Genomic DNA, 26874 nt, shown 5'->3' with positions numbered 1-26874 from the left:
GTTTCGAAGGCCAAGATTGGGGATCCTTTGCCAAAATGATCCTTGTGATCATGTAATTACAATAATTTGTGCTAGACTCATTCCAACGACAACATGCTAGTGATGCTCTCCACTTAGGGTCATTTTTCCCTCCCAAAGGGAGCTCTCTTTATCCAAAATTTGGGTCTTAGGTTTTATATCTATACACCATGGGTGTTAATTTGTCAAGACCTAAGGCAAGTAAAAAATGGTGTCACCCAAATGTTGGTCATGTAGTCAATGGATTAGGACTAGGCATTGATTGAAATTTATAGTCCAAGTTGGTGCAATGCTCATTCATGATCTTCTTTGAAATCATTTGAAGCTTTTAGTTTGTTGAATCAAAGAGATTGTTTACCCAAAGGCTAATATCTTGCAATGTGTTTGTATACAATTGTATAGTGCTAGGTGTTAGAGTGTAGCGGAAAGCTTGATATGTATACAATAAGAGATAAACAATAAAATTCAGATCCGAGACACAAACATAAAACAGAGACACACAATTTACGTGGAAACCCTAAATCAGGAAAAACCACAGGACTCAAGCCCAACAAGAAATTCCACTATGAAACAAGAGTACATAGACAGATTACAGAACTCCCTAGCTTGCTAAGGGAGAGACTCAAAATAGAGTGATGAAAAACTAGAGAGAAGACAAGACTCACAATAGGGCAATAATGCATCAGAACAACAATAAACACGTTCGCGTTCACAAGTGGAAGGATCGCGCATAAATGGAAGGATAAGGGAAATTTTAGGGGTTTTTCAATGATTTTACAAAACACATTGATACCAGTATCATACATGTTCAAACATACTATGAAAAAGGTTAAAAATCCACTATTTTCGTGATTTAGAAGTAACTAAAAAAAGACGAATTTCAAAAAGATACATTCTCAATTTATATCACAAACTTCACAACCAATGTTATTTTATAAGAAACAATTTTTTAGAAATCATAAGAATTCAAAACACATGATTTTATATTACTCGATTTGTTACAAGCGGAATGTAGTTACACTTAATAGCCAAATATATATTCATGATCACTCCTTTACGGAGAATCACTACTATAACTAATATACAATGACGATTCTCCTCATCATCCTCGGATGTACCAATCAATGCATTATCTTCGTCATAAACCAAATGGTTTGACTCTAGATTATATGTAGCAGATCTCGTTTGCCTTTGACTCGAGCCACCTTGTAGACCTGGTAATTTTTCTTTTATTATATCTATTGTTGACTTCCTTAATCGTCCGGCTTTTGTAAGTGTGAAGTCGTACACGATGATATCCACATCAGAGATATCAAGGGTCGAGGTGTTACGAATGTTTCGCTTCCTCTTCCTACCTCCCCTTCTTGTTTGGCATTCAATCATCTCCAATGTATACTTACCTGTAAAAGCATTTGCACTTCTAGTGTTGTACCAATGAACATTTATAGACTTGATCGTGTTTTCTATTTCATGCATTAGCACTTCTAGAATTTTACCAACCCAAAATTGGTGGCCATGTGAGTTCTCATCAGCCGGCGTTGCAATCAACATCCCCGCGGTGAGCTCTTGCAAATTTCCTTGCCATCTAGCTTCGGCTGCTTTGGTCATCCTTGGTCCCACATAAATGTCTCTTTGTTGTGGATGGACCAAGCTGTCATTAATCGCATTTACTAGTTGCTCCGGACTTCTATTTACGCGATCATGTTGCAGCGACCATGTGAATGGCGTTTCCAAATTCCAATTATCAACAGATACACAATTGTCTATAATTTCTTTCTGATCACTATAAAATACATCCCACCATGACGTGTCTTGTTGTGCGGCATATTTCTTGGCGGCCTCAATATGCTTTCTTTTTTCTTCTAAGGCTTGGAGCCATGACCGTTTTTGTTCTGATACCAAGTCGCTCTGCAACTGTCCTTTCTTCTCAATTGGCATTTGCTTAGCTCCATGGACAATTGTACTCGGCATACAAAGTAATAACTGGCAACCACCTTCAGGTTCCCATGTTGTAGAAGATGAATATTGTTTGGCATACAAAAGTGTAGAACCACTTATTCCATTTTTCTTTATCAAAAAAATGTGATTGAAACTTATATTGTTTAACTGAGCAAGCACTTTAACATTCCCACCACCCCCATCTAATATATATCTCTTAAAGTCATATACCTCCTTCAAGTGTAACACTTTTGGGCGTGGTGTATAAGCATCACAAATGACATCAAATAGTTTAGGTAAAGTGAAAGCATCATGCCGAGACAACTGTCTGGAGAATGTGCTAAACATCTGATCTATATGGTCATGTGTGTGGCCAACCAAAAGGAAATTGACTTTCACTTTCCTAAACAATTCTAGGTTGACCAACATACTTAGATAGCCAAATACAGTTGAATTTTTGTTCTCTCTAGCAGTATTGTCCAATTGAATGTATAGAACAAGGGGGAAAGGTTGTCCCCAAGACATCAAAACTCGGTGAATCACTGTAACTGTTAGGTTAGGGTCATTGTGAACATTGGGGTAAGTAATGAAGACGTGAGGTCAAACAGACCTATTATAAGCCAAGCATCCCACCAAGTGCATTTGAACAAGGCACTCATCATTGACATCTTTGGGGAGCCTCCGCATATGCGGCAAGCATGTCTTCTTTTGGTCCATGCCATCTATCATTAAGCACATGTATTGTTCGGGCCTCTTCAAACACTTCTCTCTATGATGCATCGCCTTCCTTCGTTCTAAGGATTGTGCCTCACGATGCTCTTGTAGTAACTTCTTACTCGTATCCTTTTCCATTGATGTCTTTGCACCTTTAGCCAAACTTTTAAGATTTGCACAAATGGAGCAATACCCCATACGTACTTTACGAGGAATAATAACATTTGAAAACCGAGCTCTCCATAATCTTGTGAATTGGCTATATGTGATCGACTTATTACGTGAGCCCAACATATCAGATCGATAGACATCATAAACTTCCCGACGTGTATAATTATCAGAAAGATGCATCCTACCTGTAGTGGGCATTACTTCACAATTTAACTGAAACTAAGTTTTCATCCAGCCAATAGCTAGTCTTCCAATTGCACCTTTCATACTTGGAACCTCTTTACAATTGAGCATCTGATCCCCGCTAAGTAGACGTTGTTGTACTCTATGTAGCCGCATGTTACTAACACATAACGCAATTTTGAATGCAACTCTACATATCTGTTGCGCATGGAAGATATAATACTCGAATGATACTTTGATCCCCGTACATTTGTCAGATACTAGTTGCATATGTGACCCAAGGTAAGTGTCTTGCTCATACCGGTCATCGAAAAATAGTATCGCCTTAATTCTCGCAACTTTGATTTTCCAATCATAGACATACAACCACGAGCACAACATATTTTGTTGACATCAAATCCAATCTGTTTATCTGATGTCACCAAGCTAAATCTAGCTAGACGAATTCTTCGTGGGATTCTTCTAATATGCATAGGGCTCCCAGATTTCTCTTCCTGCATAGAGGTTGGTGTAACCTTGTTACAGTCTAATTCTTTGCTGTGACCATCGCCAATGTTATTCAATGTTTCCTGGGCACTTCCTTCATTCTTGGTATCTTTATTAATATCGTATTCTTCAATAGAGAACTCTTCACATGTGTCATTATTTACATTCCCTGTAGATGAGCTCAGACAATATTCTTCGATAGAATATGGTGAGTCGGTCGACAGACAATATTCTTCAATCGAATATGGTGACTCTGATGACAAACAATACTCTTTAGTAGAAAACGATGGGTCTGATGACAAACAATATTCTTCAATCGAGAACGATGAATCTTCACTCATGGCTTAAGGTCTAGATAGGGCTCTCTAAGTTATGGGCTTAGGGGAAAGAAAAAAACTAATAAGCTCCTCTCTAAACATATACTCCTCTCTAAACATAAACTTCTCTCTAAACAAAAGCTAAATCAATAGAATGTCTATATTATGTAATATTCTATTAATACAATACATCAAAAAATTATTTTTAATAAAGTAATTGTACTTAAAATATCAATTATTATATAAACTAGATCTATATAAAGTTAAATCAAGTAAAATATAAAACTAATCATTAACAAGCCATGAATATGTTGGATTAATGTTAAAATCATTGGCTAATTAATGGCACCCATTTTGATATAGAACGTCTCACTCATTGGTTCTTTAATGCTCACCATTTTAAATATTAGACTTATCAATCATTGGTTAATTTATGCCCACATCTTTAATACACAACATTTGAGAGTCATAAAAATTGTTGGTTTTAGTAATCAATCATTGGTACATTCATGAACCTCTATCATTGTCTCATTCATAACCTTTGAAGTCATTGTAGGTTGTTATGACTATAAAAGATTGATCAATATGGTAGTTTGACTTTGTAATCATTAATACAATCATAAGTTTCTCTAGTTAATGTGACTATGGTTACCAACTAACTATCCTCAAAGTTACCAACCTTGGTTAAGGTGACTATGGTTACTTTAACCAATGTGTTCAATCCCTATAAATAGGAAGACCTCGTCATATTTCACTCTCCAGAGCGTACAGAGCACACAGAATGTAGAGAGCACACAGAGCACACAAAGCACACAGAGCACAAAGCACGAAAGCGTGATCTCCGCCTCCACTTCCACATGATCAAACATGTCTTCAAAGAGAATCGAGCGCGAGGACTCCAGGTAGGCCTTTGACACTGTGGACATTTTTGTAAATATGTTTCGTTTCTCAAGAACTCGATACGCCGTATCGAGTTCATGTATACAATACAAATATTTATACATGAACTCGATACGGCGTATCGAGTTCATAATTTAATTTTGCTTTTTATACAGGAACTCGATACGCCGTATCGAGTTCCTGTTTAAAGTCGGCGTATCGAGTTCGTGTTTAAAGTTTGGATTTTAAACAGGAACTCGATACGGCGTATCGAGTTCTTGTTTAAAGTGTAGGTTTCAAATAGGAACTCAATACGCCATATCGAGTTCGTGTTTAAAACCTACACTTTAAACACGAACTCGATACGGCGTATCGAGTTCCTGTTTAAAGTTTGAATTTTAAACAGGAACTCGATATGCCGTATCGAGTTCCTGTTTAAAGTTTAGGTTTTAAACACGAACTCGATACGGCGTATCGAGTTCCTGTTTAAAGTGTAGGTTTTAAACAGGAACTCGATATGCTGTATCGAGTTCCTGTATATAAGAAGGCTTTGAGAGAGAAAAATTGTATTTTTGGGGTAACAAATAATTTTGGGATGGAAAAGATATCAAATTGTCTGGCAAAATCAGTCTTTTTATGTTGGCTTTCCTTACTTTTAAAAAAAAACATGCTCTAATTATAGGTGTTTTATGACCTACTTTAGCTTAAAATAGTAGAAAATGATCCACAAATTGCCTTTACGATAGCAAATTCTCGTCAATATAGGTTTGGAATCTATATAAGTCATACCTACTATTTAAAAGAATATATAACCCTTTTTACTTATTACAATATATATTTTCTAGGTTGAATAGCCCTGCCTATAATAGATTTTTGAATATAGGACTGCTCCTGGGAACTGTTCTTCATGTTAATATACAACCTTAATCTACGTGACTACCTAGCTTATGTTTTTGCATATACTTTCTTAAATAGGTCGTTTGAAAACCTGTCGGACCGACCGGTGAAGAAAATAAAGCTTCGCATACAAGGTTCTCCAATCGAAGCCCAGACCAAGGTAGCTCCTGAGACCATGAAGAGAGGAAAAAAGCTTCTCTTTAACGAAGAGACAAAATCTCAGCCACATAGTGATGTTAGCCAAAAGAAACTTGTCGCCGCTACTGGAGGTGAAGACCTTCCTGACCGAGATCTAACGGACAAGGAATGGTGTATGCAATATGACGACTCAAAGAAAAAAATCGTATTGTATACAGCAAAGAAGAAGGGTGAGGGGCAACTTGGAAAGGAAACCCCATTTATGTATGGCCGTATTCTACGATTTGACTACGAAGATGCAGATTCGGCCAACATACTGGTAATGATAGAGTGCTCCAAGGGGGTACGTAAAGTGTTCCTTTCAGAAGACCTTTTAGTAAAAGAATCTTGTGGGCCAGAAGTGTTCAAAAAAGCACTTGATAGCTCACAAAACCTTATTGTTACCTTGAGGCCTTATATACAAGGCCATGTAACTCTAAGAGATGAAGTGCCCTCCCCATTGAAGCCAACAAAAAAGGTTTCCAAAGTCCAGTCAAGACCAGCAAAGAAGAAGACAACGAAAATGTCGGATACGGATTCAACAAGTGAAAATGAAGAGGAGGATAATAAGGGGACGCCAGGAGCTGAGCTGGCCTCGGGTGTTTTGTCATCCGAGCAGAATAAAATAAGGAGAGAGTTAATGCAACGGAAGCTGGTCAGGAAAGGGCAAGTATTTAATTTGCCTATAATACACATCCATCGGCCCCCTATTGATGAAAAAACAGGTCGAAGACCACTTGAGATTAGAGAGCCTCACCGCATGCATGTTCAAAATCTCAAGAAAAAAATGAAAATTAATCCTCATGCCACTGTGGTGCCTTTTATTGTTATGGTAGATCCTGAAGAATGTGAAACCATTGAAGATTTTGATATTAGAAAACATGATCAATATAATTATTTTGTCATTGGTGGATCGCATTCAGCAGAGGCACGTCGGCAACTTGTGAGAGAACATCCAACCACTTTCTTCTTCAAGTATGCCGAGTGCAAAATTTATGTTGGGCTCACAACCGAAGAGGCTAAGCTGTTGGCATGGGACCATAATAATGATAATGACTATAGGCAGAAAATGTCGTCCATTGAGCGTATACGGTTCTTCCACCACAAGTATTTAGATGTGAAACAAAAGTTTGGTGTGAAGTTACATCCAGGCCTTCGACGTCAATGTCTGCATGAAGTCGGCATTGTGGTAGATGATAATGTTAGGTCCGATGGTCTTCGAAAGTATGAGTCTTGGTTTCAATTGGCGTTTAGAGATGGAGAAGTATGGGACCTACAAGATCAAATCTTCTCAATGTGGGAGAATAAGGAGGTAAAGGGTCAACGACAAAAGAAATGTAGGGTTGACCCTCAACTAGAGTTAAAGTCACAAGCCGCCAAGAAAATTGACTTGACAATTGAAGAAGCGGCAGATGACATGAAGCTGTCTCTATGGAGAGAGATGCAAGGTATTAAGGACGAGCAACTTCTTGTGTCGGTTTTGTCAAGGGTTGTGGCGAAAGATTTAAGCCTTGAAGAAATGGTCACTGAGTTCAATAAGTAAGTCCCTCAAATACTGAAATTGTAGTCTATCTAGTGTAATTCAAAGTTCTAATCTTGATTTCTAATTTTACAGTCATAAGGTGTACATGAAGATCCAAGAAGTTATGATGAAACAACTTGGATGTATAACTTGGGAACAAGTGACCGAGGATTATCCTCTAACGTCCTTCGTATAAGGCGTTATCAGAGTATTTTATTGCATTCAAGGATTGGGTTAGTATTCATGTTTTTTCATTACCCTTTCATCATATGTAGAGCTTGTATAATAATACCTGATGTCCTATTGCTTCTATTTGAAACCGTGTCGAGGCAAGAAACAAGGAGAAGTTAAGGATATACACGATTTCCCTACATCCTTCCTTGCACATCTCGAACGAGCCAGAAAAGAAAAGGATCGTCGCTTAGTCAAGGCGTACGAAATGGAGGAAGATGGCTCCTTTAAAAAATTTAGCCACAAAAAAGATATTACAAGAGATCTTTACTACAATGTGGTTTGCGGTGATGTCATCGACTTGATCCAGAAGGTGCCAAAGAAGGAATATACGCTAATGATTGCGGATATTCCTTACGGATTTCGAATGGCTGGGTCATCATACGACGATGAACCGTTTAGGTTTAAACAATTGGAGAAGATGGTCAAGGATTTCGCTTAGCTAACGACCGCATCCTTGTGGCGAATAGTTGTCTTTCATAGTATGGACCAAGGGTACTCGGTAGCTCAAGCTTTGAGATCTCGTTGCCATGGCATCGAGAACCTTGCATGGTAAGGATTATTTATAGGTGTCTTTCACTATATTGCATTTCTTAAGGTTGTTGAATCTATTCTTAACTCGATGTATTATTTTTTATAGGATCAAGACCAATGTAAATAGAGGGCCAACTTTTCGGTTCGTTAATGCCATTGAATACATAACGGTTGGCTACTTCGATGAAATTAAGAAACAGAGAATCAAAGAGCATTCTAATGAAGTGGGAGGTTCAAATCTGTTGGTATATCCAGCAGTGACTCGGAAATTGCGACATGTCACCACGACAGAACGGGGACTTGTCAACCCATACCAAAAACCTCAACGACTTATGATGCGCTTGATCGAGATGTTTTCTGTCGAAGGAGACTGGATATTAGATCTCTTTTCTGGCACAGGTATTCCTCGAACTAGGGTAACGATCTTGAGATAACCAATCACTTTTTTTTCGTTTGACAACTAAATCTTCTTGTTACTTACATCACAGGAACTACGTCAGCATGTGCATTGAAGCTGTTTAGAAATACAGTTGCATTGGAGAAGGACGAGGACCAAGTTATATTTATTAATATGCGGATTAAGGCTTTGTGGGAGTGCCCAGACTAGGATGAGGAGGTCGGTGCAAAGAACCTCGCCAATACAGAAAGGTTTCAACCTGCTTCGCGAGAGCCTATTCCTCTGTTAGCCGGCGAACCGGGGGAGCTAATAGAGCTTGATGATGAGCTTATAGAAGATATTTCGTTGGCTCGGCTAACAGGGGAAACCAATGCACGTATAGCTGAAGACAGTTCTACACAAGATGATGAAGAAAATGACGTTGATGAATTGATTGCTATGTAATAGACTCTATGAAGAATATGACACTGACGATTTGTTAAGATTTCACATTATTAATACAAATATTGGGTTTTACCTAGTGGATTCTATTCTTTATAATCTTCTATATGTTTCAATTTTATTTTTATATACTTGATTAGTAGATTTATGACATTGGTTTCACCGCGTGCATAGCTGACTACCAAACTTATGGAGAAACATGAACTAGTTTAAATGGAGGCCGATTTTGGTCCAAGCTAACCTTAACAGAACATGGCCCTATAATTGTTGCCATGACTGTCCATGTTGTTATTATGGATCTTTGTCTTCTATTGTTAAAACTATTATGTTTCTATTCCATTGCTACTTAGATTGTGTAGTGTGTTGATAATGGTTCCAGTTGCGTTATCGTTCGGAGTTTGATCTTGTGTGAATCACCTAAGCAATAGAGTAGACCAATTTTAAATACAGGTATGAAAGCCTAATAGGTTTGTTATTTCCACAACATTATCCTAAAGTTCACTGCCTTACATTGTGCACAATTATATACACATATGGTTTGATCTCATATGAACAAACTGAGGAATAGATTAGATCAACTTTAAATACAAGTATTGAATACTTTAATAAGTTAGTTATTCCAATCACTTATCCTAATGTGCACTATCCTACATTTTCCACAATTACATACATGCACGTATGGGTCAAAGTATAAATTATATCTCATTTTATTAGTATGGATACAAGTACACCTCATATTTTTGTAAAACTTACCTAATTAATATAAGTCTTTAAGTTAGTGTTTCCCTTGTCGCACAATAGTGCCATATTGAGCCATAGTTGAACTTTATTATGCCTACATTAACTTATCAACATGTCTAAACTTGCATGATTTCTAATGATCTCCACTCGTAGATCTATCATGTATTTTTATATTTGCAAATTCTCATCAAGTTGAGGAACATGTGATACTAGTGCATCCAATTTTTGTAGAGAGGGTGTATTTGCTTCGTTTTAAGAAGATTCTACAAGTGGAATGCGCAATCCTTCCACTTGTGAACGTGAACGTGTTAATACCCTATTTAGGAGCATATGAACCACATATCGTTGTCTGAAACCACTTCTAGGGTTTGGGGCAAGTTCCACAAAACGATGTCTGCATTGTTCTTTGCACTCCCTCTCTTTCTATTGCACACACACTCTCTCTTCCACTCTCTTTGCTATGTCTTCCTCTCACGTGTTGTCACAACACTGCCTTCTTTCTCCTTTCGCTCTGTCGTCTTCGCTCTTCTCTTGTTCGTCTTTGTCTCACCTACGCTCTTGCACGCTCCTCGGTTCTTCTCTCACACAAAGGTAATAATCATAACCTTAACTTATTTTCCTATATATGTATATGTTTTCGACCTCTAGGCCGAATCCGACCAGTCGGCTCTCATTCGGTCTCTTGGCCGATTTATGGCTTTTCAGCCGTCTTCCCCCATCATGAGGGACATCCATACATAACAAACTCCCCCTTCACTCCTGTATGGGGGGAGTCGACCAGACCAATCTTCAGCCGGCAAGCAATGAGTTTTTCCATAGATAAAGTCTTTGTAAGTATGTCTAATCCATTTTCACTGGTATGGATCTTCGCTAAAGCAAACTTGTTGAGCGAGCAAGCTCAACCGGATCCGGATCGGCTGAATAAGCCAGAGCCGGATCAACATCCGGAAGGATGAGCCGGATCGGTATCCGGAAACAACCGATCGGATCGGGGAGACAGATCGGAGAGCCGGATTCGAGTGTGAATCGGAAGCCTAGTAGTAGCCTAGACTACTAGGTAATTATTGTCTCGTAGTTAGTGTTAGTCGCTAGTATGAGCATTGAAGTACATAGTACTTCTGTCAGTCCTTTTGAGGACTTTTATAAATAGTGTTGTTTAGCACATTGTATGTACAGAGTTTTAGAGTGTTATTTTGAATTGAGTTTATGTTCTGCTCTCTCTCTCTCCCACATGTATTCTCTGTGTTAAGTTCTCCATTACACCTTTTCTCATTTTCTGTTGCTATCCGGCTGAGCCGGTTTGTCTAACGCTTTCGCACGCTAACTTTTACATGGTATCAAAGCGCGAGGGTTGACATTTCAAACCGACAAATGCTTTCGAAGACAAACCCTAATAACGGGTAACAACAGACAGAGAAAGATATGGACAGAGAACTGGCAAGTTCACTTCCGATAGAGAAGCTTGAACGGAGCAACTATACGTCCTGGTTATATAAAATGCACTAGTACCTGTTGGGGCATGGATATTGGAGCTTCGTGGAAGGAACGAACGCGATAGCGCCAGAGCCGACACATAATGACTTCCTGGTATGGGAGCAAGGAGTGAGCCAAGTATTGTATTGCCTCGCGTCCTGTGTGCACGATCAGATGCTCGGCTACATAAAGGATGCAAAGACGCCAAAGGAAGCTAGGGAAAATCTACGGAAGATTTTTGCCGCGAGTACCACAACCCGTAAGTTGCAGCTCTGACAGGAGCTGAACAACATCCAACAAAGAGACATGTTGGTTACAGATTACACCACAAAGATAAAGGAGATTTGTGATGCACTCGGGTCCATCAACGTGACGATGGATGAAGACGAGATGGTACAAATGTGCCTCAGTGGTCTAGTGCAGAGGTACGGGCCAATCAGGACATCGATCTGCACCCGGGAGAAGCCATCGTCCTTCTTCGACTTGCAATCAATGCTGATGATTGAAGAAAACCACGTGAGTGGGTCTAGGAACACTCAATTGGGCGGCCAGATACTATACGTGGAGACAGATCGACCCCATGGACGTGGTGAAGAGGTGGGTCATCACGCAATGGAGGCGGCCGGTAAGAGCAGAACCGAAGGCAAAGAGACAGTGCCGAAAACAGTTCCGGACCCTCCACAAGCAGGGGGAGTCATAACGGTGGCGGAAACCGGCAAGGAAAGGCCGATACGGAATGTTGGTACTGTGGCAAGAAAGGCCACAGGGAGAGCGAGTGTTGGAAGAAACGTGCTGATTCGGATAAATCTCGATCCGGCAAGGTCGGACAAGGGAACCGACAAAGCTCACACTACGCGGAAGGATCAGAAGGATCCAGAACCGGGAAGACTGGTAAAGGGCCAACTTTGTGATGAAGCACAAGGCAAACTTGATGAAGAAGACTACTTCCAAATCGGAGGAAGTATGGTACGTTATTCTGGAGCGTCCAACCACATGACAAGCCATGAAGAGTGGTTCTCGTTTTTGGAGAAATTGGAACAACCGGGGATTGTCGAAACCAGAGACGACACCCCTCGCCCGATTGTGCATGTCGAAGAAGTTCCTTTAAGCCACATCGGACAAAAGGGGAAGCTGAAGAACATATTACATGGTCCGAGTCCCGACTATCACAAAGAAGCTCGTATCGGTTGGACAAATCGTCGACCAGGGAATGCAGGTGCGGTTTATGCACCTCGGGTGCTTCATTGAGGAAGAAGGCCGGATAATCACGTAAGGGTGCAGGGATGGGAGGATGTTCATCCTCAACACAAATGACATTAGCACCGCCATGTTTGCCATAGGACAATGTCAGGAATAGTACTAAAATAGAGAGAGAATTAGTACTGGAGAAGGGAAGTACTATTAGTACTAAGAGGATGGGACTACGTAAGACTTCTGAGAGAGAGGAAAGAGAAGAGGAGAGACAAAGAGAGATAGCGAGGATGAGAGAGAGAGAGAGATGATGATAAGAAATGATATATTATAGGAAGAGTAAGTACAAGTTGGCTATGAGGCTTAAGACTGACATTGAACCAACTTGGTTCAACATAATGCCTTGTTCCTCCTTTTATAGTGTTCTTAGGAGGAGTCCTGAAGCTTCTAGAATGTTCCAGAGAAATCTGGAATATACATTAATTTCCTATAATAAAATTTAAATGAAAATAATATCCTACGGATTACAATAGATGGTATAATGGTCAAGAGCTCGACCCATATAACATAAGGTCATGGGTTCGAGTCTTGCCATATCATGACAGACAGAAGATTGAATTGGACATCGATCTCTAGCACAAGTGCAAGCGGATCCGCCATGTCAACTACCAGAGGCTTCAAGATCTGCAATTGAAACAAGTTGTGTTCGGATTGCCGAATTTTAGTGGCCGGAAGACCTAGATATGTGAAGCCCGCCAACTCGGGAAGTAACACCAACTTCCATTCCCCACCGAACGAAACCGGAGCCATAAAAAGCTCGATCTAATACATTCCGATGTATGGGGACCGACACAGAAATTCCCCACCGAACGAAACCAGAGCTGTAACAAGCCCGATCTAATACATTCAGATGTATGGGGACCGACACAGAACATTCGTCTTGGCGGGAGTTGATATTTCGTCTCCTTCATCGATCTCTGGCACAAGCGGATCAGCCACATCAACTATCGGAGGCTTCAAGATCTACAATCGAAACAAGTTGTGTTCGGATTGCCGAAGTTTAGTGGCCGAAAGACCTAGATATGTGAAGCCCGCCAACTCGGCAAGCAACACCAGCTTCCATTCCCCACCGAACGAAACCGGAGACGTAACAAGCTCGATCTAATACATTCCGATGTATGGGGACCGACACAGAACATTAGTCTTGGCAGGAGTCGATATTTCATCTCCTTCATTGATGACTACAACCGGCACACGTGGATCTACCTCATCGAATGGAAGAGCGAAGACTTCGAATGTTTCCGGAACTTGCAAAGCTTAGTTGAACGGGAAACAAAGAGGAAGATCAAGTGCTTGCGGTCGGATGGTAGAAAAGAATACTTTTTCGGCCAATTCAACAGTTATCTGTAGCAAAACGAAATTCGGAGAGAATTCAGCTACAGATACACACCAGAGCAAAACGACGTGGCCGAAAGGAAGAACTAGTCGATTGTCGATGCGGCAAGGGTAATGCTGGAGGAGAAGAGCATGCCCCAATCCTACTGGGCTGAGGCGGTTTGGACGACCGTCTACATCCAAAACTGGATTGGAGACAAGGTGTTAGCACATGAGTTGTATTTCAGGCGGAAACCGAATTTGAGACACCTTTGGATATTCAGTAGCACAACATATGTGCATGTACTAGATGAGATGCGGAGGACATTGGATCCGAAATCGGAGAAGTGCATACTCGTTGGATACTCGCATGAGCAAAAGGGGTACCGTATCCATGAATCACACGATAATTGTAAATGCGTTAGACGAAAGAGAACATCAAACATGTCAAAATTCTATGTATACAATATTTCTTGTAAAAAGGAAATGTCAAAACAAGAAGAAAATAAACCTCACATGCTATGATTGAATAAGTAATATTAAATGCACTGTCAAAAAATTGGTATAGAAATTGGATCATTCTATATGGTGTACATATAGATGTGAAGGGTTATTTTGGATAATTGAAAAACTAATTAGGATTTAGGGTCCTCTGTTGTAAATCTGGGTTTGTTTCATCGTTCTGTAATTCGAGACTGCCGGGATATTAGCGTCATGCGATCACAAAATAGGTAAAATCGCATAAACTAGGTCACACAGTGCATGTTTGAGTGAATGCCAACTAGGTTAATTCACGTCAAGCAGGTCTAATAAGTAGTGAAGGCTGGATCCTCTTCTTAAATGAGGTTTGTGGAATGAATCCCTTATTTCAATATTCCAAAACCACTAAACGATGATTGTTGTTTGAGAAACATAGATTGGTTTCGTTCGGGCTCAAACCGGAGACCTTAAGTGTGTGAGACTAACGTGATCACCAACTACACCACAAAACCTTAATGTATGACAACAACGAGAATAATGTCACAAATTAAGAAAACAACGTACTGTAGGATAACTCAAGTTGGTCCGTCACATGGTCACAAACTACACCGCGGCACCATGTTGCAATACATGTTGATGCGCCAACATGTAGAAATACAATTGTGAACGTTGTAAATTTGTTGAATTATCAACATTATTCTTCGTATAATTGTTATGAGGGGCATACCGAGAATTGAACTCGGCATCTATCGCACCCTCAGCGGGAATCATACCACTAGAACAAATGCCCTCGAAAGTCTAGATGAAGGTTTTGGTGAAGAATTGAATTAGATGCGAATCTGAATTATTACCCTTACATATTTTTGGAGAAACAAACAAATCTGTTTATTATCAACTCTACTACCGTAAGTGTGGTTATCCCTATTATTAATAGTGGGCATTCCGAGAGGACCACTTTCACATTGAACGAGAATCAGACGATTAGAACAAATTACCTTACAAAAGTAGTGAATTCTAAAGAGGCCGACGAAATTTGTTGATGAGGGTGCGTGCGCAATGATAAGATATGCACTTATCAACTAAATTAGGTGTCGTATTAAAGCAGAGGCAATGCAAGAATTGAACGCACTACCTCTCGCATCGTATCCATGAATCACACGATAATTCTAAATGCGTTAAAGGATAGCGGACATCAAGCGGAAAATATTTCTTGTAAGAAGGAAATGTCAAACCAAGAAGAAAATAAATCTGACGTAGTATAATTGAATAAGTAATATTAAATGCATTCTCACAAAATTGGTATGGAAATTGTATCATTGTATATGGTGTATATATAGACGTGAAGGGTTATTTTGGATAATTGAAGGACTAACTAGGATTTAGGGTCCTCTGTTGTAAATCTAGGTTTGTTTCATCGGTCTCGAATTCGAGACTGTCGGCATGTTAGAGTCATGTGATCACGAAATAGCAAAAATCGCATAAACTAGATCACACAATGAATGTTAGAGTGAATGCCAACCATGTCAATTCACGTAAAGCAGGTCACATATGTAGAGAAGGCTCGATCCTCTTTTTAAATGGGGTTTGTGGACTGAATCGCTTATTTCAATATTCCAAAACCACTAAAAGATGACTCTTGTTTGCCGCGAACTGCCCCCGGTATTCCCCTCCGTTATCCGCTCGTATCGCTTTCAGCTTCTTGCCGGATTCTCTTTCCACTCTCGCGTGGAGTTCTTTGAAGACGGACAACACTTGGTCCTTTGTCTTCAACGGTGCCGTCCACAGCTTCCGGCTGTGATCATCAATGAATGTCACGAAGTACTGGGCTCCGCCATGTGACTTCGTTTCTACCTGACACACATCAGTGTGCACCAACTCCAATGGTGCGCTACGTCTCGTCGGTGGCCTTGAGTGGAAGGAGGTTCGGTTCTGCTTATCGGCCAGGCAATCGGTGCACTTCTCCAGGTGCACATGCTTCACTGGAATAAGGTTGTCTTCTGCAAGCCTCTTCATCCCCTTCTCACTCATGTGGCACAGTCTTTTGTGCCACAGCTCACCGGCAGTGTCGGCTGCCACATTCAGCTCTTCCGGACATAACCGGGCATTCATCAGGTACAGTGTGTTGACTTTCCGGGCCCGAGCCACTATCAGGCTCCCCTTGCTGAACTTCATTACGCCGTTCCGGATGCTACCTGTGTAGCCTTCATCGTCTAGCCTCCCGGCCGAAATCAGGTTCAATCGAACCTCCGGAACGTGTCGGACATCCTTCAGCAGCATTTTGCATCCGGTCGGGGATGTCAACCACACGTCTCCTATGCCGGCAATCCGGCACGTACCTTCATTTCCCATCCGAACACAGCCATGTTCACCGGCTGTGTAGGATGAGAAGTATCTTCTTTCCGGGGTCAAGTGGAACGACGCTCCGGAATCGACCACCCAGGTCGTCTCATCGCCGGCAATGTTTAGTTCACCTTCTTCGGTGATGAGCATGATTTCTTCCTCACTTGCCGCGAGTGCCGTCGTTCCTTTCCTGTCCTGCCCTCGCCGATCCGGACCTCTCCGGTCCGTGGCTCCCCGGTATGCACCGTTTCTCTCCGGTGACTTCTTCGAATCGGTGTCGTCGGCTCCGTTGTCCTTTCGGTAATGCCGACAATTCTTCCGGAAGTGCCCCGGCTTCCCACAGTGGAAGCATGTGGGTCTTCCTCTTGACTGCGACCGGGTCCCCGACTTCTCCCGTCTTTGTGGACTCCGGTTCCATTGTCTTCCCGGTTCCGATTCGGTAAGCAGCGCCTTCGAGTCGGAGGTCGGTTCTTTATCTCTCCGACGCGCTTCTTCGTTCAAAATACTTGTCTTTACCGTTTGTAGGGACAAGTTATCTTCGGTGCAGGATGTGCTGAGAGTCACCACCAGGTTCTCCCAGCTTTCCGGCAATGTACACATCAGGATGATGGCTTGCATTGCATCCTCCAACGGGAACTTGATCGCCGCAAGTTGGTTCACGAATCCCATGAACGTGCTTACGTGTTCCACCATACTCTCGCCGTCCCGGTACTTGAGGTTCACTATCTTCCTCAACAGGGAGGTCCGGTTCAACGCATTCTTCCTCTCGTAGAGGCCCGACAGCTTCCGCCACATCTCATATGCGTTGGTGTCGTTCGCCACATGTTGTAGAACGCTCACGTCTACGTATTGCCGAATGGTTGCAACGGCTTTCCGGTTCAGAAGCCTCCATTCCGACTCAAGTACCCCCTTCGGTATTTCCGACCTGTCAATCGGTTCGTACAGGTCCCGAACAATCAGAAGATCCTCCATCTTGATCTTCCAGTCGGCGTAATTCTGTGCATTCAGCACCATCATCCCCGGCTGCCCGCTGCCGCCGCCTTCCATTTTCTGCAGCAACTCGCTCTGATACCAGTTTGTAGAGGAATCGACGCTCCGATTAACCTTCACCGCTCGGCCACAACCGAGTAAGCACGAATCAATGCAGCAGAAAACAGGAACCACAGTGAAAGAACACGAATACACAGAGATTAACGTGGAAAACCCTAGACGGGAAAAACCACGGGAGTACACGACTCCAAACGAACTATGCACAGAGAAATATACAATGGCGAGCTGCAAGGCGACGACCTTGAGCTCGCTGTCCTCGCCACAGGCGGCGGTATTACACAGAGGCGTCGACCTCTTCCTCTCTCACGCTCTATCTCTCTCTCTCTCTCACGGCTGCTCTCTCTTCACTCCTCTTGAGTGGAAAAACAGAAAAATAGGTAGCAACATAGAAACTATTTGCCCTAAGTCATATTTATACACATATGACTTTGGGGCTATTTACAACTATAGCCTCAAGGGCCCTTGGCAAACATATTCACAGATATGTCCCCGCATCCGGATCTCTCTCCGGGTACATTCGTCATCCGGCTCCGAAGCCGGGGTCTCCATCATCCGGTTCCGAAACCGAAACCGGCCTCGTCGGCATTCATCTCCGACATCCGACCATCCCATCCGAAGGGACCGTAATCCCAACAGTGATTACCGGACTGCTGGTGTCCACTACCGTTGGTCCCTCCTCCGGATTCGAGAAGAGTACTGGTGCCGGTGATGGTTCTCCTGCCGTCATGGCCGTCTTCAGTCCTTCCGTGAATCTCGGCACGAGTTGTAGGAGTCTTCCTAGTGGCAACGTAATCTGGCATTCTTGCAACGCCTGCCATGTCTCGTTCTCGGAGTGACTACCGCCGGCAAGCCCTACGGTGTTCTCCTTTTGCGGCTGTAAGTTTGTGAATTTCTGCTCGTTTGCTTTCTTCACCCATTCCGTTGCTTGTTTCCGGATGGTCTCCTGCGTCTCCCATTCCTTGGCCGTGCCCTTCGACCTTGTGGTCACTTGCTGCAGATCTACCACCTCAGGGACTACCATATTTACCACCGGTCGTTTTTCATAGCTCTTCACCGGGCATTGATTACTATAATGGCCTTCCTGTCGGCAGTAGTAGTAGTAGGCTTTCCGGGTATTGCTGGATTCGGCATTGTCTGTTGTACCCGGGGCAGGTCCTGCGGTATGCGCGGGGTTTTGGACCGGTTGGCTGCTTGGAGCTCCTTGTTCCAGATCCCGTGGGTAGCCGCCTTTTTTGAAATGCCGTTTTTTGTTATAGCTCTTCTTATTGCGGTACTCTTGACGGGGTTGCCCGTTATATCTGCCGTATTCCTCCCGTTGCTGACGATACCCGGGGGAGTGCTCCTGGTCGTAATGTTCATATCGTCTATTGTACTCCTGGTACCAATCATGCCGGTCATAGTTATCCCGCCGATCGCCGTATCGGACATCATTCTCCCGTCGATCGCCGTACTGGACATCATTCTCCCGTCGGTCGTCGTACCAGACATCCTGTACCGGTCGGTCACGGTCCATTCGCCGCCAGCGTTCCTCTTCTTCATCCCGGCTGCTGCGTGGCTCAATTTGTCGGACGGGCGGTGCTTGTCGGTTCAATAGATTATACTCTCACCTATCCGTCGTATGGCCCTTGGATTGACAGATTACACATTGCGTCCTCATAGTGCATTCTAGAGCCGAGTGTCCGGAATTCAAGCAGGTTGTGCACTGTATTGCTTGCCGAAACCGGAGGTCTTCATCGGACAGTAACGCCCGTTGGAGTGCTCCCAGTGTGAGCCAGGAGCTTGTCTTTTCCATCTCTCTCACCTGGTCAATGAACAGGTCGATGGTACTTGTGCGGAAGTCAATTACTGTGCAAACCATGCGTAGGGGTTCCCGGAGCGCGTTTAGGAATATAGTCCGTAATTCCTCCTCCGGGGGTGCGCGGGCAAGCTGACTATGCATCCGTTGAAACCGGATGACAAACTGGGGAATGCTCTCCCCTGCCTCCTGTCGGATGGTATAAAATAAGCCTACCATTACGGTCTGGTCCACCTCCTTTTGGAAAAAATGCAAGAATTTAGCTTTTAAATCTGCAAAGGTGTTGATGGTAGACGGGTCCTGCATCCGGCGCCATCTTGCTGCCGGTCCCTCCAATGTGACGCCAAATTCCGCTATCTTAGAGTGTTCCTCTTCATCCGGGGTCAATCGCTGGGACACATGGTTGGCTTCCCAGGTCTGTTCAAAAGCGTGCACGTGAGCTTCCGCGTCCGGATCATCTCTATACTTGGAGTACTGGAACGACATGTCGTCGTCCGGTATCGGTGCGCGGGCTGGCAGTGTTGGTGCTCGTTCCGGGATTTTCTCCGGCGTCGGTGGTCTTTCCCGATTTGTTTCTGGTGTCGGTGGTCTTTCCTCTTCTTTTGGTGAAGGAGGCCTCTCCTCTTCGACTTCCGGTGTCGGAGGTCGCTCTTCCTCTATTGGTTCCGGGGTTTCTAGCGTTAGCACCTCCGGTTCCGGTGTCGGTAAGGTGTCTGATCCTTCGTCCTCCGGTCCGCCCGGGGTTTCGTTGCTGCTACGGTAGTTCGTGTGCACGCTGTATTCCCCTTCGGAGTTTGATTCATATGCTGAAAAGGCTTCTACTTCGCCTTCTCCGTTTGCCAACGCGTGGAGAAGGGATTCGGTTTCTCGGAGGCTGCTTAGGCTCCTGCCGTCGTCCGGGTGCGATGTTTGCTGTAACCAGAGGGAGTCCTCCGCTACTCTCCAGATTACGTTGGAAAAGGAGTGATCCGCTCTAATTTCTTACGCCTCTTGCTGGAAAGCCTCACGTTTCCTTTGCCTTTCGGCAAGGCGTCGAGTTCGATCTGTAACCAAGTCGTGCGTTGATCTAGACATCCATCCGTGTCGTCGTTCGCTGCAAAAACAGGAATCGTGGTCGCCAAAAACTGTGTTAACTCTTAGGGCCGGACAATGGCCTAACACAGGGTGTCTACGGAAGACACTTCACCAAAGGGGTGTTACGGCAACAGGATTAGACTCAACGCTTAATCCGACTTAATTAGGTTACTTAGCCTGATCGTCTTTAATAATCACATGCGTAAGATATAACAATGAAGGCAGAACGACAATTAACACAGAGAGATAACAACACTAAGCTTTATTAATTAACCGCTATTCATTACATTGTATCCGGGCCTTTAAATAGGTTTCCGGTCTGTATTACAAAACGGTGCCATCCGCACCTGTTCGGGATCGGTCCGGATCCGGAACGGCATACCGATTCCGGTCCGTCCGTCCACACTCATAGCTTAATTACAACCACATTCCTACTACTTAAATAACTCCCCGTTTCACACTCTGGATTCCTTTGCTGGCCGGTAATAGTGAGGACCGAAACCGGTAAGGAGACCCGACAAGAACCGGATAAAGAAAACCGGCGAGAACCGGATGAAGCAGAACCGGCAAGAGCCAGATGAAGAAGGCCGGCGAGAGTCTCTCACCAGATGAAGAGACATATTTGTAAATAGAAGAAAGTATAAAATTATATATTACATGCATAGGGCAAGATTCGAACCTTGCACCTCCATGTTAATAATGTTAAGCCTAGCGTATTATGAATTTTAAAGTTATAGTAAACTTTATCCCATGTAAATATTCTAGACATGAATGATACAAAAAGTTATTCATGCATAGACACTCGAGTTAAAAGAAAATATTAGATAAAAAACTAATCATGCACATGCAGTGTGCATGAAAACTAAAGATAGGAAAAGCATGATGCTTGCATGTGCATGTAATAAACTTAGACTCTTCCAACACTATATAAGGAAGAGAGAAAGATGTATATAGGTTGTTGCTTATTTTACAAGGGTGGATTAATATAATATAATCGTGGGATTCACGAATTTGCTAACTATTTTTCTCTCTTAATCGAAGTACTCACTAATACACTGTACTCATGGGATTCACGAGTTTTTCATATCTTTCTTTCTTACAACATATTTCACATTCTTCATTGCCTTAGAATTTTCTTTTCTCCCAGTCCAAAACCTCAGTGGTTCCCACCCGACTCACGCAACGATCTGGAGCCGAAAGGCACGACAACGTATAATGGTGTTATGCCCTTGGTTGGTGCCATCATTTCCTAAGTGGGCACACGAACATTGCTTCGGCTTCGCCGAAAGCTGATACAATTATGCTGCCAATTCTGTTTGATGTTGGTTGAGCGTAGCCAAGGTTTGCCAAGCAATATTGGGTACGCTGTCATGTGAATCTTCTCACACTATGTAAATAATAATAATAAATAATAAAATAAGTACTTTATATTAGCTTAATGGCATGTTATAAAAAGATGGATGTTTGAGAAGATAGGAAAAATAAAGAACTATGATTTATCCCACATAGATAGGAAACTTAAGGCCCTGGCTATATAAGCACTTTGAGACCCCTCATTTTTATTTGTGTTAAGAGCACTTTGGCCACTTTGTCTTGATGGATGATGGTGGCTAAGTTCCCAAAAACCGGAAACCGGCCAGTAAGCAAAATCGGAAACTGACCGGTAAGCAAACTGGAACTGACCGAGAAGCAAATCGGAACCAGCCGAGAAGCAAACCGGAACTGGGCCGGTAAGCAAAAGCAGAACCGGGCCGGTAAGCAAAACCGGAAACCGGCTGGTAAGCAAAACTAAAAACCGGCCAGAAAGCAAACCGGAACCGGTGGCGGCAATCGGCGACCGAACGCAACCGGTGACTGAACGAGGCTGGACGAAAACTGAACGGATAAAAGGATCATGTGGCTAATTAAAGTGAAGTGAAGAAAACTAAAGTAAAGGTCATGTGGACGGTCACATGCAACTAAAAGAAAAAGCTATGCAACTAAAAGTAGAGGCCATGCAACAAAAAGTGGAGGCATATGATCAACGGGGAACTCTATATATATTCCATTCTTTTACACATCCGACTCTCTCTCCATATTTTTAATTTTTCTTTTCCTTCTCAGCTCCCTTATCTTAGGGAAGCCATAAGTCTCATAAACCCTAAATTCCCTACGGAAGCCATATCTCTCATAACCTCTAATTTCCTTACAGAAGCCAAAAACCCTAATTTTCCCTACGGAAGCCATAACACTAAAAAGCCGTAATTTTCCCTACGGAAGCCATATCTCTCATAAACCCCTAATTTTTCTTTTATATTAAACTTAGTAAACCTAAACTTCTGAATCCCAATCTTGGGACATATTGTAATTTCTTTTCCTTTGTTAATGAAAATTATTAAATTTCTTATTTCCGTTAATTGTTAAAAATATAAACGCACGAATCTCATATCTTCCGGTCGGAGGCCCCGGGGTCCTGCCTCAAGTTCACGTATCCTCGTCGTATTTTCGTGACAACGCTCCCGAAGCGTCTAGTGCGAGCACTACCGCAAAGATGTCAAAGCAATGGCCGCCAACAACAATGCCTAATTTCCAGATAAACCCTAGGGGTTTGACAAAGCGGGTGTCCGCCATGTAGAGCCAGAAGGGCATGCTTCCCAATTTGTAATTCTTAATCGTGCGCATGTATTCGTACTGATGACATTAACACCAGACCCCCCATCAATGATACACCTCGAGATTTCCTGACCTTGTAGTACCAACTTAATGGTTGGATTGTGATGATCTACAATTGTTAGTCTAGTACTAGACTCCACAAAATTGGTTGAGACATCTAATCCGGTTTTGCCCCTTATGAGATTTTCCATGACCTGTTGGAATCGTGGCACCAGTGTACATTGAATGGCCTGGCGAAATTGATGTTCCTCTTCCTAAGGCAACGCCTGGCGTAGCAATGCCATGGTCAGTCCCTCATCGTCTTCCTCTAATTCGAGCTACAATGCTCGCTCGATGACCATATCGGCTATCTCCCCTTTCACACTATGCGTGTTCAACGTTGTTCGAATAGGTCACCGTAAAGCTGCCAAAAATGTTTCCCTAGCCTCTTCGTCTGTCAGAGGCCGTGTAAGATGCCGTCGTAGACTCTGGAAATGCAGACTAAAATCCGCTACGAATTTTGTTGGCAACTGCTTGATGGTGTAGAATTACCCATATCGCAATGCTCGCTCGATGACCATATCGTCTATCTCCCCTTTCACACTATGCGTGTTCAGCGTCGTCCAGATAGGTCGCCGTAAAGCTGCCAAAAATGTTTCCCTAGCCTCTTTGTCTGTCAGAGGCTGTGTAAGATGCCGCCGTAGACTCTGGAAACGCAAACTAAAATCCGCTACGGATTCTGTTGGCAACTGCTTGATGGTCTAGAATTACCCGATGATTTCTCATTGCGGTACCCTCCGATGAAAAAACCGCAAGAACGCCAATTGCATTTGATCGAAGGTTGTGATTGCTGCCAAGTCCATCTGAGAATGCCAACACGCCGCTCGACCATCCAGAGTTAACTTGAACTCGGCGATCTTTGATTCGTGAGCTTCCGCCTCCGGAAACCATTGCGCCATGTGATTAGCATTCCAAACATTGAGGAATAGCCAGATGTGGCTAGCAACGTCTGTTTCACCGTTAAAACGGGGGTATGAGAAAGCCATTCCGGACACTGTGGTGACGATCAGCAAGGGAAGACTCCTGCTTTCGCGATGTGGACTATTGTGGCGTTTATTCACACTACCTTGGTCGTGTGGCAACAGGGCTTTGTGGTCGACGTCGCGTTGTTCTGTGAGCGTGGAACCTACCGTGTACTCTTGAAAGGAGAAGACATGGTCGCTAAGGTGAGGTTTTCACTTAGCGCGCTCTTCTATTTGGTGAGTGATTGACCTCGTCCGTGTCGGTCTTGTCGGGTCGGTTCTCTGGCTCGTCTATGGCTAGTCATCCATACCTTGTTGCTCGTCTGTGCGAAACCACAGATCACCGAGCGTGCCAAAAGTGTAATCGATTAGGAACACTGTCTACTCTCGGTCCTTTGAGGTAGAGTTCAAGGTGATTTCAATGCAAGGAATAGATCCGTATGTGTGTGCAGGGGAGACGGTTACAACCGAAGCTCACCAGTGCGTGATCTCATATACACACTTACCTTATGCTTACTAGCCCACAGTTACAAACGGAGTACAACACCGAATTAGTAGACAACTTGCATAGACAAGGAAATTAGAGAAGATAATATTGTATTACAGAAGGTACCGCTCAAAAATACACGCTCCCTTTTTATAGAGGATTTCCGCCCTTTATATACACAAGGCTTTTAGTCTGTTATGCTCCTTGCATGAACCGTTACATGCATTTCATTAACGCTTCTAATAATATATTCTATTCATTTAAGCGTTAGGTCCGGCGGTTACCATTCCAGCGGAAAACACTTGTGCCCAATGAGGTCGAGTATAGTGGTTGTCCACCATGTCTTCATCGACTTTGTCCCTTGCCATCGTTATGGCATTTGTTTTTGCTTTTAATAGCTTCTCTTCTTCCTCATCTGATTTTTGTCTTTTTCTCTTTACAAGGTCCACGATCGTATCATGGAACTCCTTCTTCCTAATGCCGAGCAATTCCCTCAAGGACAAGGTCACGTGGCTATCGAGAACACGTTCCTCGAGAATCTTCTTCAGATCTATCGATTACTCTATGTCCGACCTTAGCTTATAGGTAGGCATAGTTCTTGTCTTTCGAGCTGGGTTTTCGACATCAACCCTCATGGGCCAAACTGTTTCTTCGACTCATTTGCTCAACTCCCCTTTTCGGCTTGAGTCTACGTCCTCCGTTCGTAAAGCCCAACTTGCTTCTGCATCTTCTTTCTTTTTTGCGTTCCTTGTTTCATGTCTTTTTGGTGGGCCTTGCTCTTCCATTATTTTTCTCTTTCCATCCACGAACACCTCGTGGTTGTCGCACATCACTTCCGTGAGTATGGTATTGTCATTCACTGGATCCGACCATCTGGTTATACTTTGCACACTTCAGTCCGCAAGCTCTACCTCATTCGAAGTGATTTTTCCCTTCTTCTCATATTCGAGAACGGAAGACCAAAAATTTGCTCCCGCTCTAGCAACTTTAGTTTTGTCTTTCCCGACCCTTATTCCGGCCAATGCAGCATAGTGCATCGCATCCACATGAGTCGCCTCAGCATCTTCCATAGCTTTCTTCATTCCTCCTCTTCCGAAATTTACTCGCAGGGGTCTTCTAGTTTCATTCAAGCAGATCATGTTGTTATCCATGTATACTATATTTTGTCAAATAGCATCTCGACGGCTCGCGCAATCCCTTCTCATGTGGTCCATGCTATCACACCACACGCATCTAAAGGGTTCTTTTCCTTTGGGGCCCCGACGATTCATGTTCGCTAGCATGACCGTCTCGAACTTCGTCGCCAGTTCTTCGATGATGTCATCATCAATCTTCTTTTCTTCCGGGCTGTTTTGTTTGGGCGGCTCAACCACGTTTGGTTGTCTCGCTTTCTCCCTGGTCAATCTTGACAAGTTGGTGTCATCAACCCACTGACGACGCTTGTCGAGCCTGTTGCACGTTCACTTAACCGCAATCTAGTCTGCTACAAATCCGTCCGCTTGGGTGTCATCTTCGAGGAGAGTCCCCAATTCTCTTATATCCTTCATATCCATAGCTTTCAGGGAGTACAAAGACTTGTCCTCCTCAAGTAGCACTTGGTCTGCGGTGGGGAGACGATTAAACATTTGGTCGAACTCCTCGTACACCCTCGAGGCACTCATCTTCTTATTTTTCTTCTCTATCCACTTCATCAAGACATCCCAAGTCATTCTCGACAGATCTTCTGTCACGAACTCTGCTAATATTGCTTTCTCAAACTTGGACCACGTTGTCTTCCCTTCTTGAGGATTGATGACCCGCCTTTGGATGTTGTTGGCGACAACTCTCTTGAAACTCGCAATTTGACGTCCTTCAAACACGTCCCTCTGATTCATCTCCCTTTTGTATGCGTCAAGGAACTTTGTAATGTTCCTTCCATCAAATTGACCCTCGAGCTCCACAACACGGTCGACAGCCTTCTCCACGCTCGCATCGTTGTCCCGAGATCTCATCATTTGTTCGACGATTGCCATCATCCTTTCGAACTCTCCCACTTGATTACTTGAGGATGTCATCTACAAGGATCAGTCGATCCTCGACTTGATCCTTCCTACCGCATCTTTCACGTTGTCGTGCCTTTCGGCTCCGGATTGTTGCGTGAATCGGGTGGGAACCACTGAGGTTTTGGACTAGGAGAAAGAAGAATACAATATAAGGCTAGTTATGAATAGGTAGAAAGAGAAGTAAGAAATAAAACTTGTGAATCCCACGTGTTTTTTAATCAATATTTAGATTGTAAGAAAGAGAAGTCGTGCCTTTCAGCTCCGAATCG

The sequence above is a fragment of the Azolla caroliniana genome, unplaced genomic scaffold (genome assembly GCF_043228905.1).
Source record: "Azolla caroliniana isolate FFs.n. ecotype wild unplaced genomic scaffold, voAzoCaro1.0.p SCAF_18, whole genome shotgun sequence".
NCBI lineage: Eukaryota > Viridiplantae > Streptophyta > Polypodiopsida > Salviniales > Salviniaceae > Azolla > Azolla caroliniana.
Note: the sequence above shows the minus strand (reverse complement) of the source record.